We start from the raw sequence: 12,193 nt of genomic DNA, 5'->3' as shown, positions 1-12,193 counted from the left end.
CCAGATCCTTCAGATTCAAAGTTCAATGTTCCCACTTAGGGTATTGTTCAAAATCGTTCGATCCAGTGCCAAATTTGATACCTCAGTTTCGATACCGGTTCCTAACGATACTTTTTTCGATACCAATTTTATGAAATCCATTTTAACAAGATTACATAACACATTACCTCAGAAAAACTTTGGTTTTATTTTTTCAGTTTGACTCATGCTCCTTAGCCAGTGCAAAAAGGAACAAAAAAGGCACAAAGGAACAAAAAAATGTTTTATAAAGAGCTCATGTTCACCAAAGCTGAATTTTTTAAAATAAAAAATACAGTAAAACTTGTAATATTGTGAAATAGTATTACAATTTAAAATCTTATTTGAATATATTTCAAAATTTATTTTATTGAAATGAATTGAATTCAAAGCTGAATTTCCAAATCATTACTTCAGTGTCACATGACCCTTCAGAAATATAAAAACAGTTTGCTGCTTAATATTTTGTAATGATACATTTTTTCATGATTCTTTGATGAATAAAAAGTTCAAAAGAACAGCATTTATTTAAAAACGAACCATTTTGTAACATTACACGTTTTAATGTCACCTTTGATAACTTTAATGCATCCTATTCCTTACTCAGACCTGGGGGGGGAGGGGGGGGCTAAAACAACATGCTCGCCAGATTGTTTATCTAAATAGCCCTATGTTGTTAGAATTTACTGTTTACCAGGTTTTAGGTTTTTGGTAATTTCCTTGATTTCATTTTTTTTATTCTTTTTTTAAATGAAACTAACATCATAAAGTATGATTGATATTTGTTTTACTTTGAGCAATTCTGGAGCTATAATTGACTCTTCTTAGGAGCATATAAAACAAAACAGCTCCTTGGAAAAAATTAAATGCAATATTGTAGTAGTTATAAATAGAGTTTTATTTTAGTTCAGATTAGTTTGAGGGCAGCAATTGTATTCATAATGTCAAAATAAAACCAACGTAATATTACTTGAAGGCATTATAGCCTACTATTCCCGCCAAACTTCCATGTTTGCAGTTAGTGTTACTACAGTAAATGGTGAATGTTGCTGATCTGTGGACACTGGATAGTTAATTCATTGCACAATGTTTCTTCCTGGTTTCCACGTCAGTGCTGTTTGATCCGTTAATAACGGAGAAATGTGAATATTTCTCACTAGATCTCGCAGCAATGTTATTACTTCTGTGGCAAATTCAAATTCTTCCTTTACTTGATCTCTTATTAGCGCTGTGTAGTAACAGTGTCGCTTGATCAAGATCGGCTCGCGCTGGTTTGGTCCAAACTGATAAACGGTCCGTCAACCACATAATAACTAGCAGTTTCGTTCCGCTTGCATTACGTTTGCCATTTGATGTTGGGCAATGTTGTGGTGGCTCCGGTGGATTATGAGTGCGCTTACCACGCGCAACGAGGCTACATTTGAAATAACGAAATTTTGGTCGGAAGGAAAAATGTGATGAATATGAATATGTGCGCGGAGAGTTTGTGTGTGTGTGCTCTCGTGTCATTGAGTGTGTGCGCGAGTTTGTGTGTGCTCGCGTCTCATAAGTATGCGCGTGGACGTGGAGAGTTTGTGCGTGCATGCGCTCGTCTCATATGAGTATATATATATATATATATATACGTCTTGTGTGTGTAGAGTTTGCGTGTATGTGCATTTCATATGTATTTGTTTGAGCAACTCCTTAGGTATCGAAATCTGGAACCGAACAACATGTACATTTTCGGTACTGGATAGTATCGAGGCAATTCGGTCGGTACCTAAAAAGCATCGAACTTGGTACCCAGGCCAGCCCTATTCCCACTCATTTTCTATAGGGTTCAGGTTAGGGAACTGGGACGGCCATGGCAGAAGCCTCAGTTTGTGCTCAGTGACACATTTTTGTGTTGATTTTGATGTTTCAATTCACTTCTCTCTTCTGCCGAAGATTACGAGATTAAAATAAATATTAAGAATTTAAACAAACTTACACAGCAAGAAGAAAACAGCCATCTATGAAAGAGGACAACTAAAAGAAAAAAAGTCTTACTATATCAGTGCAAGTAAAATATTGTGAGTTTATACAGTTGATAAAGGTAGGCCTATTGGGAGAATGTAGTAATTTTATAGCTTTATCTATTGATTCTAAATCGTATTTATATTACCTTCAAAGTTTATTTGTCACTTACCAGTTATAGTTTATACAACAACCAGTGAAATGTAAGTCTGGTATTCCTATAGACTGTGTAATAAAAAACATACCCTAAATATTATTTTAAAAGATGCAACCATTTTAAAATAGTATTAAAACTAACTAGTAAAGTACATAAGTGTAGTTTCATGTATTGAACATCTTGTCGTCAGAGTCCTTAAAGTGCAATGTTTTTTATGTCAGAGTTGAGTAGTCTGACGGCCTGAGGAAAGAAGCTCCTCCTGAGCCTCTCTGTTTTAGCCATCAGACTACGAAGACGTCTACCTGATTGCAACAATTTGAACAATGAATTTCCAGGGTGAGTGGAGTCCTTGTATATCTTAACAGCCCTGACTCTACTCCGTCGGATGTAAATATCCTGCAAATATCCTGCAAAGATGGAAGAGCATTCTTAGTTATACGCTTTGCTGCGCGCACCACTCTCTTTTAGGCTTTACAATCTTGTGCTGAGCAGTTTCCAAACCACGATGAGATGCAATAAGTCAATGTATTTTCTATTGTCCCAGTATAGAATGTTTTTAAAATTCCGGGTGAAACCCCAAATTTCCTCAGCAACCCCAGATGGTATAACCTTTTTCTGGCTGTCTTTACTTGGGCTTGAATATGATGAGTCCAGGTCAAATCCTCAGATATATGCACTCCAAGGTATTTGAAACTGCTCACTCTCTCTACTGGTGTCCCACAGATGTTGAGGGCGATATAGTGCCGCTGCGGCCTTTTCCTGAAATCCACTACCATCTCCTTGGTTTTCATAACGTTCAGAGAGAGATTGTTTAACTGACACCATGTTGTTAATTTCTCCACCTCATTAGGGCTGGGTAAAAAATATCGATTTCTCGATTTTAATCGATTCTCATTTTTACGAACCGATATCGATTCTTAAATCCCAAGAATCGATTAGTCATCCTGTTTTCAGTTGATGAATGAATGGAACATTGTAGCGCGCATCCCATCCAATAAACGCAATAATCTTTGTGCTTTGTTACTATTGATATGAAACAAAGTCTCAGATTTCAAATTACGTCCATTTTCTTACGAAATTCAAAAACATAAATACCGTTTTGGCGCTGTGGCGTGAGATCGCTCTGGCGCAGCTCAAGAGAAGCAGCAGCACCGAGCACACAATCTTATCTTCCGCCTTAATATTACCAGTTACAGCGTGAAATAAACATGAATGAGCATCTGAAAGTGTGTTAAAAGATAGAGTATAACTTATCGAAATCCTTGTTGTCACATGGAATCGCTCAATCATTGTTTCAACCGAGGAAAGACGTCAGTGAAACAGCTTGTAAACAATGTCATGTAACGTCACATTTACCTCAGAAAAACCATATCCAGTGACCATGAACTCGTTAGTCTGCTAGAAAAATTAACTCTAGAGAGGAGCATTTTGCAAAATATATGCACCATATTACATATGCATTTTATGTTATTTTATAATTATTTTATGTTTTTCAATATTTAATGCATGTTTGAATAAATCTGGCAAGTTTTTATGACAGCCACCATTTAAATATTTATATTTCATATAACTTTATTATTAGAAAAATAAATAAAAGTGTAATTGTTTGTATACAAATCAGTAAATCTTTACCTTTAATATTAGGCTATAGTAGGCTAATGAAACAATTTTAATGATACAACTGACTCCCATAGTTTACAGCATTGGTTAAGAGATTTGTTTTCCTTGAGAAAATTTGCCATGTATTGCACCTGATAACCAAAATAATCAATATTGAATCGAAATCGAATTGCAAGCTTGTGAATCGAAATCTAATCGAATTGTGAAATTTGTGTCAACACCCAGCCCTACACCTCATCCAAATATGCAGTCTCGTTGTTATCAGCAATGAAACCTGTTCAATAAACCTGAAAATCACAACTGTGTCATCTGCAAATTTAACAATAGAGGTGGAGCTATGAGAGGACACACAGTCATACGTATAGAGAGAGTAGAGCAGGGGACTCAAAATCCATCCTTGTGGTGCTCCTGTACTCAGGGTTATGCTGTTAGAAATGGTCTGACCCACTCTCACTACTTCTGTTCTGCACGAGAGAAAGTTCAGAACCCAATCACAGAGCTGGGCATTCATTCCAAGGCCCCTTAGCTTGGAGACCAATCTAACGGGAACTATTGTATTAAAAGCCGAGCTATAATCTATTAATAGAAGTCTCATATAATTCCCTTTATTACTGTCAGTGAGGGTGAGAGTGGCATGTAAAATATGAGAGACAGCATCCTCAGTACATCTATTGGGACGATAGGCAAACTGGAGTGGATCGATGTTGTTTGGGATGAAGGAGACGTAAGTGCTCAAAACTTGTGACGTAAGTGCCACTGGTCGGTAGTCATTTAGGCAAGAGGGCTTATTATTTTTTGGCACAGGGACCATTACAGATTTCTTAAAACAAGTGGGTACCACTGACTGAGCGAGAGACTCATTAAACATAGATGTAAATAAGCCCGCCAACTGATCAGTGCAGGATCTCAACACACGACCCGGGATGCCGTCCGGGCCAACTGCTTTCCTAACATTCACACACTTCAGAGCTCTACGAACTTCATCTTCCGATAACGTGATCGTGTGCTCATTCTGCTCATCATTATATATTTATTCCTTTAAACTGTGCTTAGAAACAATTGATAAACTAAAATACTACATGTGTGATCGATTAATAATTACATAAATATCTAAATCATACAAATTATTTTTCTAAATAAGTGTTACTAAAAGCCAGAAGATTTTGTCTTTAAAAATCATTTTCTATGTAGTGACCTTTATTTTGGAGTAGAAACAGGTGGAGTGACTTTATCGCATCAGACATGTGTCACTTTGCTCACAGCTGAATTTCAGTTTGAGATCTCTCACCTGGAACAGAACCTGCCCAGGACCAGGTTAGCCATGGAGCTAAGTTACTATGGCGATGAACACTGCTAAAAGCCAAACCACTTTCATGGTGACTTAAACCCAGGGTTGGCGCAAACTAAACTGAAACATACCTGGCTAGCCATACCTGGCTATGACTTCAAAGACAGACGCAGGTAATCGCACGCGCTCTGCCGATCTCTCCATTCACTGTCTGTGCGAAGCCTCTGTAGGCTACACATCACCACGATAAACAGTCTTGTTTGTTATCATTATGAACTTGTTTAACATTCAATACACATGCATGAAGTTCAAAACAAGAAGGGTATAGCCTTATAAAAAAACGTGAATATCGCGGTTGCTGCGGTTACTTGCAATCCTCTGCGGTTGACTTGTCAGTAGCGCGGTACTACAAGATTGCGGTAGCCTAATCGCGATAGCCCTAGTAGCCTACTGCTGCTGAAATACCTCTGCGTCCTCTGTCGTCTACACCAGTGCAAGTTTGTGAAAGCAGTTGTATCAACACTCTGGAAGGGGGATTGTTCTTTACAACCATCAATACTCCATTCATTTGCAGTTAAATGTCTATAATAATAGTATCAATATGTTGCATAACTACAGTCCTGTAATTCAGGTAACAGCTGGAAAAAATGCTTTTTTCTAAAACACTTTTCTAAATCTCGAAGATCGGATCAGATTGGATCGAATCGAATAATGATAATCAATTCAAGATCTTGAGAATCGGAATCGATTCTTGAAATTTGAATCGAAACCCAGCCCTATATTCTACTCATCTACATCTACATAATGTGATGCCAATAATTATTGAGGTGCCAATAATTCTGACCACAACTATATTTTGGACATCCAAGACCAAGTCCTTTCTATTTGAATGGGTGAATCCTGAAATCTCAAAACTCCTGAATAAACTTACAATTATATAACATATTTCAAAACGGCAACAAAATCTGACATGAACTGTCCCATAAATGTCATTTCTTATGCTCAAATAGCATTACAATAGCTTTTAGCCAAGAGCAGCCAATGCGGATGTTCAGTCCTAAGCGCGAGTCTCATGGTTTTTTATGGGAGCCGGGGTCTCTAACAGCAGATGCAGTGACGCGATGACTTTACCAATCAGTGATGGGCTCTTTTATTTAGAAGGCAGGACGGGGACGTATTCAGCCTTATAGCGCACTGCTGTTTCTCCCATTCATAAGTAAATAGAGTGAACCATCTTTGTATATCTATCTATAGTCTTTGGTCAAACCCTCACATCACATTCGAATGACAGCTCAATTAGCTGGAGCAGTCAGCAACCACAAGGCCAAAAATTTAACAGAATTACAAATCCTCTAAAAATCCTCAGATAATATTTATTTATGAAAAAGATCAGCAAAGCATATGTGCTTGCATTTCATTTTCTAGTATGTTGTTCATTCAGAACCTAAATCTTAATTAAATCAAAAGAAATGTAGTCATATGTTACACCCTATAGGGTCAGCACTGTGCCCCTACTGTGTCTAGATCTGATAATCAGTGGACGGAAGAGACCATTTAAATATCACCATGAATGAAACAGAAGTTGCGATATTCCCATTGTGACAAGTGAAACAGCTTCTGAAAGAAGAAATACATGTAGGGTGGGACTTGATTCTGTCCATGGGGAAATGATTGGAGGGTTGTGGTTTGCCATGCCGTGATGTCATGTGAGTGACAGGTTGCCCAGCCCTCACGCCAGTAAAAATGGGGGTAGAATTGTTGCATTATTCCAAATAAATAGATTATGATCCACAAATAAATGTAAAGAGATTCACAAAAATATATCAAATTCACTAATAAATAGATTAAGATCCACAAATAAATGTAAAGAGTTTCACAAAAAAAATATAAAACTCACAAATAAATAAAATTAGCTTTGCAAATAAAAATATATATTTACAAATGTGTTTTATGCCACAAACACAACTTGGCCTGGTATTTATTTGTGAACCGCTTTCTGTGCATTTGTAGATCGGTTCCTGTGCGTTTGTAAATACCCTCACGCATTTGTGGATTTTGAATCACTTCTAGCGTCGTCGTGCAGACAAATCCACAAATAAGTGGACTCCACCCACCCTTTTCCTAAGCCAATCAGATAACGGCCACATTGAGCTGACCAATCGTAGCACGTTCTCGCTACAACCAATCACGTTAGGCTTTACAATCAGAGTGGTCTTGCCCTTGCTCGTTCATCTGCATTGGCTCAAATAGGAAGTGTAAGGCTATAAGGCCCATAATATTGCTTCAGTAAAATATGTTTAAAATTTGCATTTCGTTAGAGTTAGACCATTAGACAGTGTAACAAGCCAAGACACATTTTTATGAGCCTTTGAAAATGGCAGAGAAACAGCGCTTACGTTATGGGAACAACGCGCTATGGAAGCGTCACGTTATTCATGATAAAACAGAAAAGCATCAATGCGTTGCTGACTAATGAATAACTGGATTTAACCTTGTGATAAATACGCGAGTTTGTGTAATATTGGGGAAATTACTGTCACAACAGCTTTTCCCACTTCTTCATTCAAGTTTTAAATAGCAGGTCAGTGGACCTAATGATTAAATATATAACATGCATTTAAAAGTGAAATGCCCAGCAGACAGCGATTTGAATTTATCCATTAAAACGCGTGATCACACAAATAATATTTCATATGAATCAGACTTAATAATATTGTATTGTAAAAGTTAATATGTATGCAAATATTTATTTTTTCAGCATTGCATTATCCTCTCAAAACCCCATTTGCCTACACGCTGTTACATCTTCAATGATGGTCATTTGGGCTGATATTTTGTCTTCTACATATTTATGTCCTATAGCTAGCTATTTGTCACAACGATTGTGCTTCAAAAGACAAAATCATCCGTTTTGTAATTTATTACATCGTGTCTACCCCGTGCAAGGCTTTCTACATTGGACAAAGGAGCAAATGTGCAAATGATGTGTCTTCCGTAGTTGCGTGTAGTAGCCGCTACTTCAGAAGAAGAACGGTCATCCTTTACTAACCATTTATCATCGTGTCGCGCTTCGCCGCGCCCAGTAGACACTATCACGAATTATGAATTTTCATGTAGCCAGCATAGTCAATAAAGAAGATTATACGTCATATATATTCAGGTAAGAAAACAGACGTCATGGGCAAAATGTGTTAACATTGCAAACATGTTAGTTTTACATGATTTGAAACTGCTACGGCAGGGAAGATAATCGACTATTTGCTTTTGACGCGCCACTTGACTCCGGTAGAGAGGGTGTAATGATGCTCAGGATCTGTGATGATCATTTGTGTGTAATCCTGAGTTAATAATAAGGAATAATAAATATAAGAAGCCTTAAACTCCAACAATCTTTTGGAAATGGGGTGTTTAAACCACACAAACAGCTAATTTGAGTGAAGCTCCCATTACAGCTGCTTTCAGGGGTGCAAATATCTGCTAAATTAAGATCCAGTTCTCGCCCCGAGTGTAAAGCCTAACGTGATTGGTTGTAGCGAGAACGTGCTACGATTGGTCAGCTCAATGTGGCCGTTATCTGATTGGCTTAGGTAAAGGGTGGGTGGAGTCCACTTATTTATTTGTCTGCACGTCGACGCTAGAAGTGTTTCAAAATCCACAAATTCATGAAGGGATTTACAAATGCACAGGAACCGATTCACAAATGTGTGAGGGGATCTACAAATGCACAGAAAGCGGTTCACAAATAAATACCAGGCCAAGTTGTGTTTGTGGCATAAAACACATTTGTAAATATATATTTTTATTTGCAAAGCTAATTTTATTTATTTGTTAGTTTTTTTGTGAAACTCTTTACATTTATTTGTGGATCTTAATCTATTTATTTGTGAATTTGATATATTTTTGTGAATCTCTTTACATTTATTTGTGGATCATAATCTATGTATTTGGAATAATGCAACAATTCTATCCCCATAGTAAACATTTCATCAGAGAAAAGAGGGAGGGGAAGTTATTTTGATAGCAGGACAATTTCCAACACAATCTGTCAGATGTAAAATCAATGTAACAACAAATTCCAGAACTTCGGTAACAAATAAAGAAACATCTGTATTGTCATATTCCAAAGATGAACTGTTTTCATAGTAACGTTACTATATAATAGAATGTTATATAGATGTTATGCTTCTAAACATAGGCTATTCTGTACTTTCAGCCTACGTTCGCCGCACAGGTTCACGCTAACTGTTAGCTACACATGACAGTCACATAGATAACTGACAATAACAATCAATAAACCAGCATGGAGGAATTAGAACAATATAACTAACATTAGCCAGTTTCATTCCCATATGTTATAAATGGAGCACAGCTCAGATTATAGCCTAGGGCAATTCCATGCAAAGGTCATCTTTACCATGAAAAAATAAAGTTTTAACCAAAAGAACAAAACCCTTTTTAAGTTGTCCATTTAGGTCTGTAATATACTGTATTAATGTGCTTTAACAAAAATTAAGAAAATTGCCTTGTTTATCCACCAGATTTGAGGTGAGCAACAATGCTTAAATTACATTTTCAACCAGCCATATTTCATGCTTTCAAAAAAAGGTATCAAAGACCCCCCTTTTTAAACTTTATTTTAACAGTAAGCATTTTGCAGAAAGATGGAGGCATGCCTGAGAAATACATATACTAATTTGGTCATAACAGCACTGCCTGTTGAATTTATAAGGGCTATAATAAATAGGTCTTGACGCTTCAGTGCACTGTCACGTCCATAACGTTTTAAAGGTTTAGTTTATTTAATATGACAGTTATAAATGCAAATAACTTGAAACTTTATTTACAAAGCTAAATTATGTTTATGTTTATTAGGATAGACAATTCATCTCACTACTTTGCTCTGAACAACCATAATAATGCGTTACGGACGTGACCGTTACGGACGCTTCATATTAAATCATGCATATGACTGTGATCTGTTTCAAGACAGAAATGATTTTATATATAAACTTGTGCGCGTCGCATAACAGAAACTCAACGTAGGCTATGCCTCTCAGAAACATAGCCTATCTATAGAAAGATTGCAAAGATCAAAACGAAAAGAAATGGGCAACTCTCTGATTGTGTAATCTGTATGTGCTTTTTCCACCACCACGTCCCTTTAGAGGCTCGGAACGATCACGCTGACAAAATAATAATAGGCTAATAATATTGCGTGTCAATTATTTTGTCAAATCATATTTATACGAAATAAAATGTGATGATTTTGACTCGCGACTGTGCATTAAAATTCATAAACTGGCCGAAAACCGTGCGATCATATAAACACAAAAAACGTAGGCGTTACATGATTGCTAGTGACTCACATCTACAGACAATAATGTCCATCGGTTCACCTGACTGTGGAGGAAACCTGTGATTTGAATTCCTATATGACAAACATTAATTGTTAATGTATTTTAATTTTGACTGTCTTCCGTAATAGTCTCTGCTTTAATGTTCCGTCTATGTGTTTATAGTAGCCTATTCACGTCCTAGTCGAGAGGCGTCCTGCAATTGCGCGAGGAACCTGATTAGTTTAGGCGCGAAACAGGCCCCCTCTAATTCGCTCGCGCTTCCTGTCATTCAAGCTCAGGTTTTGACAGCTCGAAGATAGCGTTATCTTAAAGCTAAACGCCTACCACAACGAAAGATGGATAAAATGGTAAGATGATACTAAAAACCAATACTTCAATACTTTTACATATTGAACTAAAGGGTTAGTTCACCCAAAAATGAAAATTAAGTCATTAATTACTCACCCCCACGTTGTACCAACCCCGTAAGACCTTCGTTCATCTTCGGAACACAAATGAAGATATTTTTGATTAAATCTGAGAGCTGGATCACTGCTACATAGGCTGCCTGAGGGAATGAAACTTGAGGGCCCAGAAAGTCATTGAAGAAAATGTTTAAATATTCCATGTGACTACAGTGGCTCAACTATAAGTTTATCAAGCGACGAGAATACTTTTTGTGCGGGGAAAAAAACAAAAATAACGACTTTATTCGACTACTCCTTTTCTTCCTTGTGGGCCTGAGACGAGAGTTCAAAAGATTTCCACGACGCATGCGCGAGAACTGAGAAGAGGACGTTCTTCTTCTAATACTTCTTGTTCAGTTCTCGCGCATGCGTCGTGGAAATCTCTTGAACTCTCGTCTCAGGCCCACAAGGAAGAAAAGGAATAGTCGAATAAAGTTGTTATTTATGTTTTTTTTTTCGGAAAAAAAGTATTCTCGTCGCTTGATAAACTTATAGTTGAGCCACTGTAGGCACATGGAATATTTAAACATTTTCTTTAATGACTTTCTGGGCCGTCAAGTTTCATTCCCTTAGGCAGCCTATGTAGCAGTGATCCACCTCTCAGATTTAATCAAAAATATCTTCATTTGTGTTCCGAAGATGAACGAAGGTCTTACGGGGTTGGTACAGCATGGGGGTGAGTAATTAATGACTTAATTTTCATTTTTGGGTGAACTAACCCTTTAAGATGTACAGTAAGATCCAAGCTAAAAAAAACCTAATTCATAATGGGGGGGGGGGGGGGGGTGTCTTCAGAATCATTTCAGACAGTCTTCTTAATGTGAAAACACAGCCATTATGCTTCAACAAAAGTGCCATGATGGTTTGATTGTTGATTTTCCAAACAGATTCTATGTATTTCAGACGCCTCACATCCATAACAGGGTTTTTGTCACATCCATAACGTTGGTTTTTCCTCATAATACACTTCATAAAAATATATATATTTTAAACATTGATTTTTTATGTTCAGCTAAGACCCCTTCATCATGTGGATAGCAATATTTATACATTGGATTTAAAAGTTCACAGACTTTAAAGGAAATCGAACAGTATACCAAAAACTCTGTCATTTCCCGTCACATCCATAACGCATGCATATCTTCCTTTTTTGGGGGTGCTTAAATATATTTTAGAAAAACATATTTTGCCTATCAATTCCCCAGATTGGGTGCTCTGAGAATATGCATTTCCAATTTAAATATTGTAAGAAGTTTTTTTTTTCTGAGACATTTCACCTGTCATTATGAGTTCAAATGTCACATCCATA

General features: G+C 37.0%; 1 protein-coding gene across 1 annotated transcript in view; it reads right to left on the bottom strand.

The window, feature by feature from the left end:
* The window catches only part of ndufs4 (NADH:ubiquinone oxidoreductase subunit S4), a 30,812-nt gene that overhangs the window by 18,190 nt on the left and 429 nt on the right, over positions 1-12,193 (bottom strand). The gene's annotated exons all lie outside the window — the stretch shown is intronic.

Source organism: Siphateles boraxobius, unplaced genomic scaffold (assembly GCF_051911475.1).
Source record: "Siphateles boraxobius isolate OS27281-9 unplaced genomic scaffold, OSU_SipBor_1 16, whole genome shotgun sequence".
NCBI lineage: Eukaryota > Metazoa > Chordata > Actinopteri > Cypriniformes > Leuciscidae > Siphateles > Siphateles boraxobius.
This window is presented reverse-complemented; position numbering and strand designations above follow the sequence as displayed.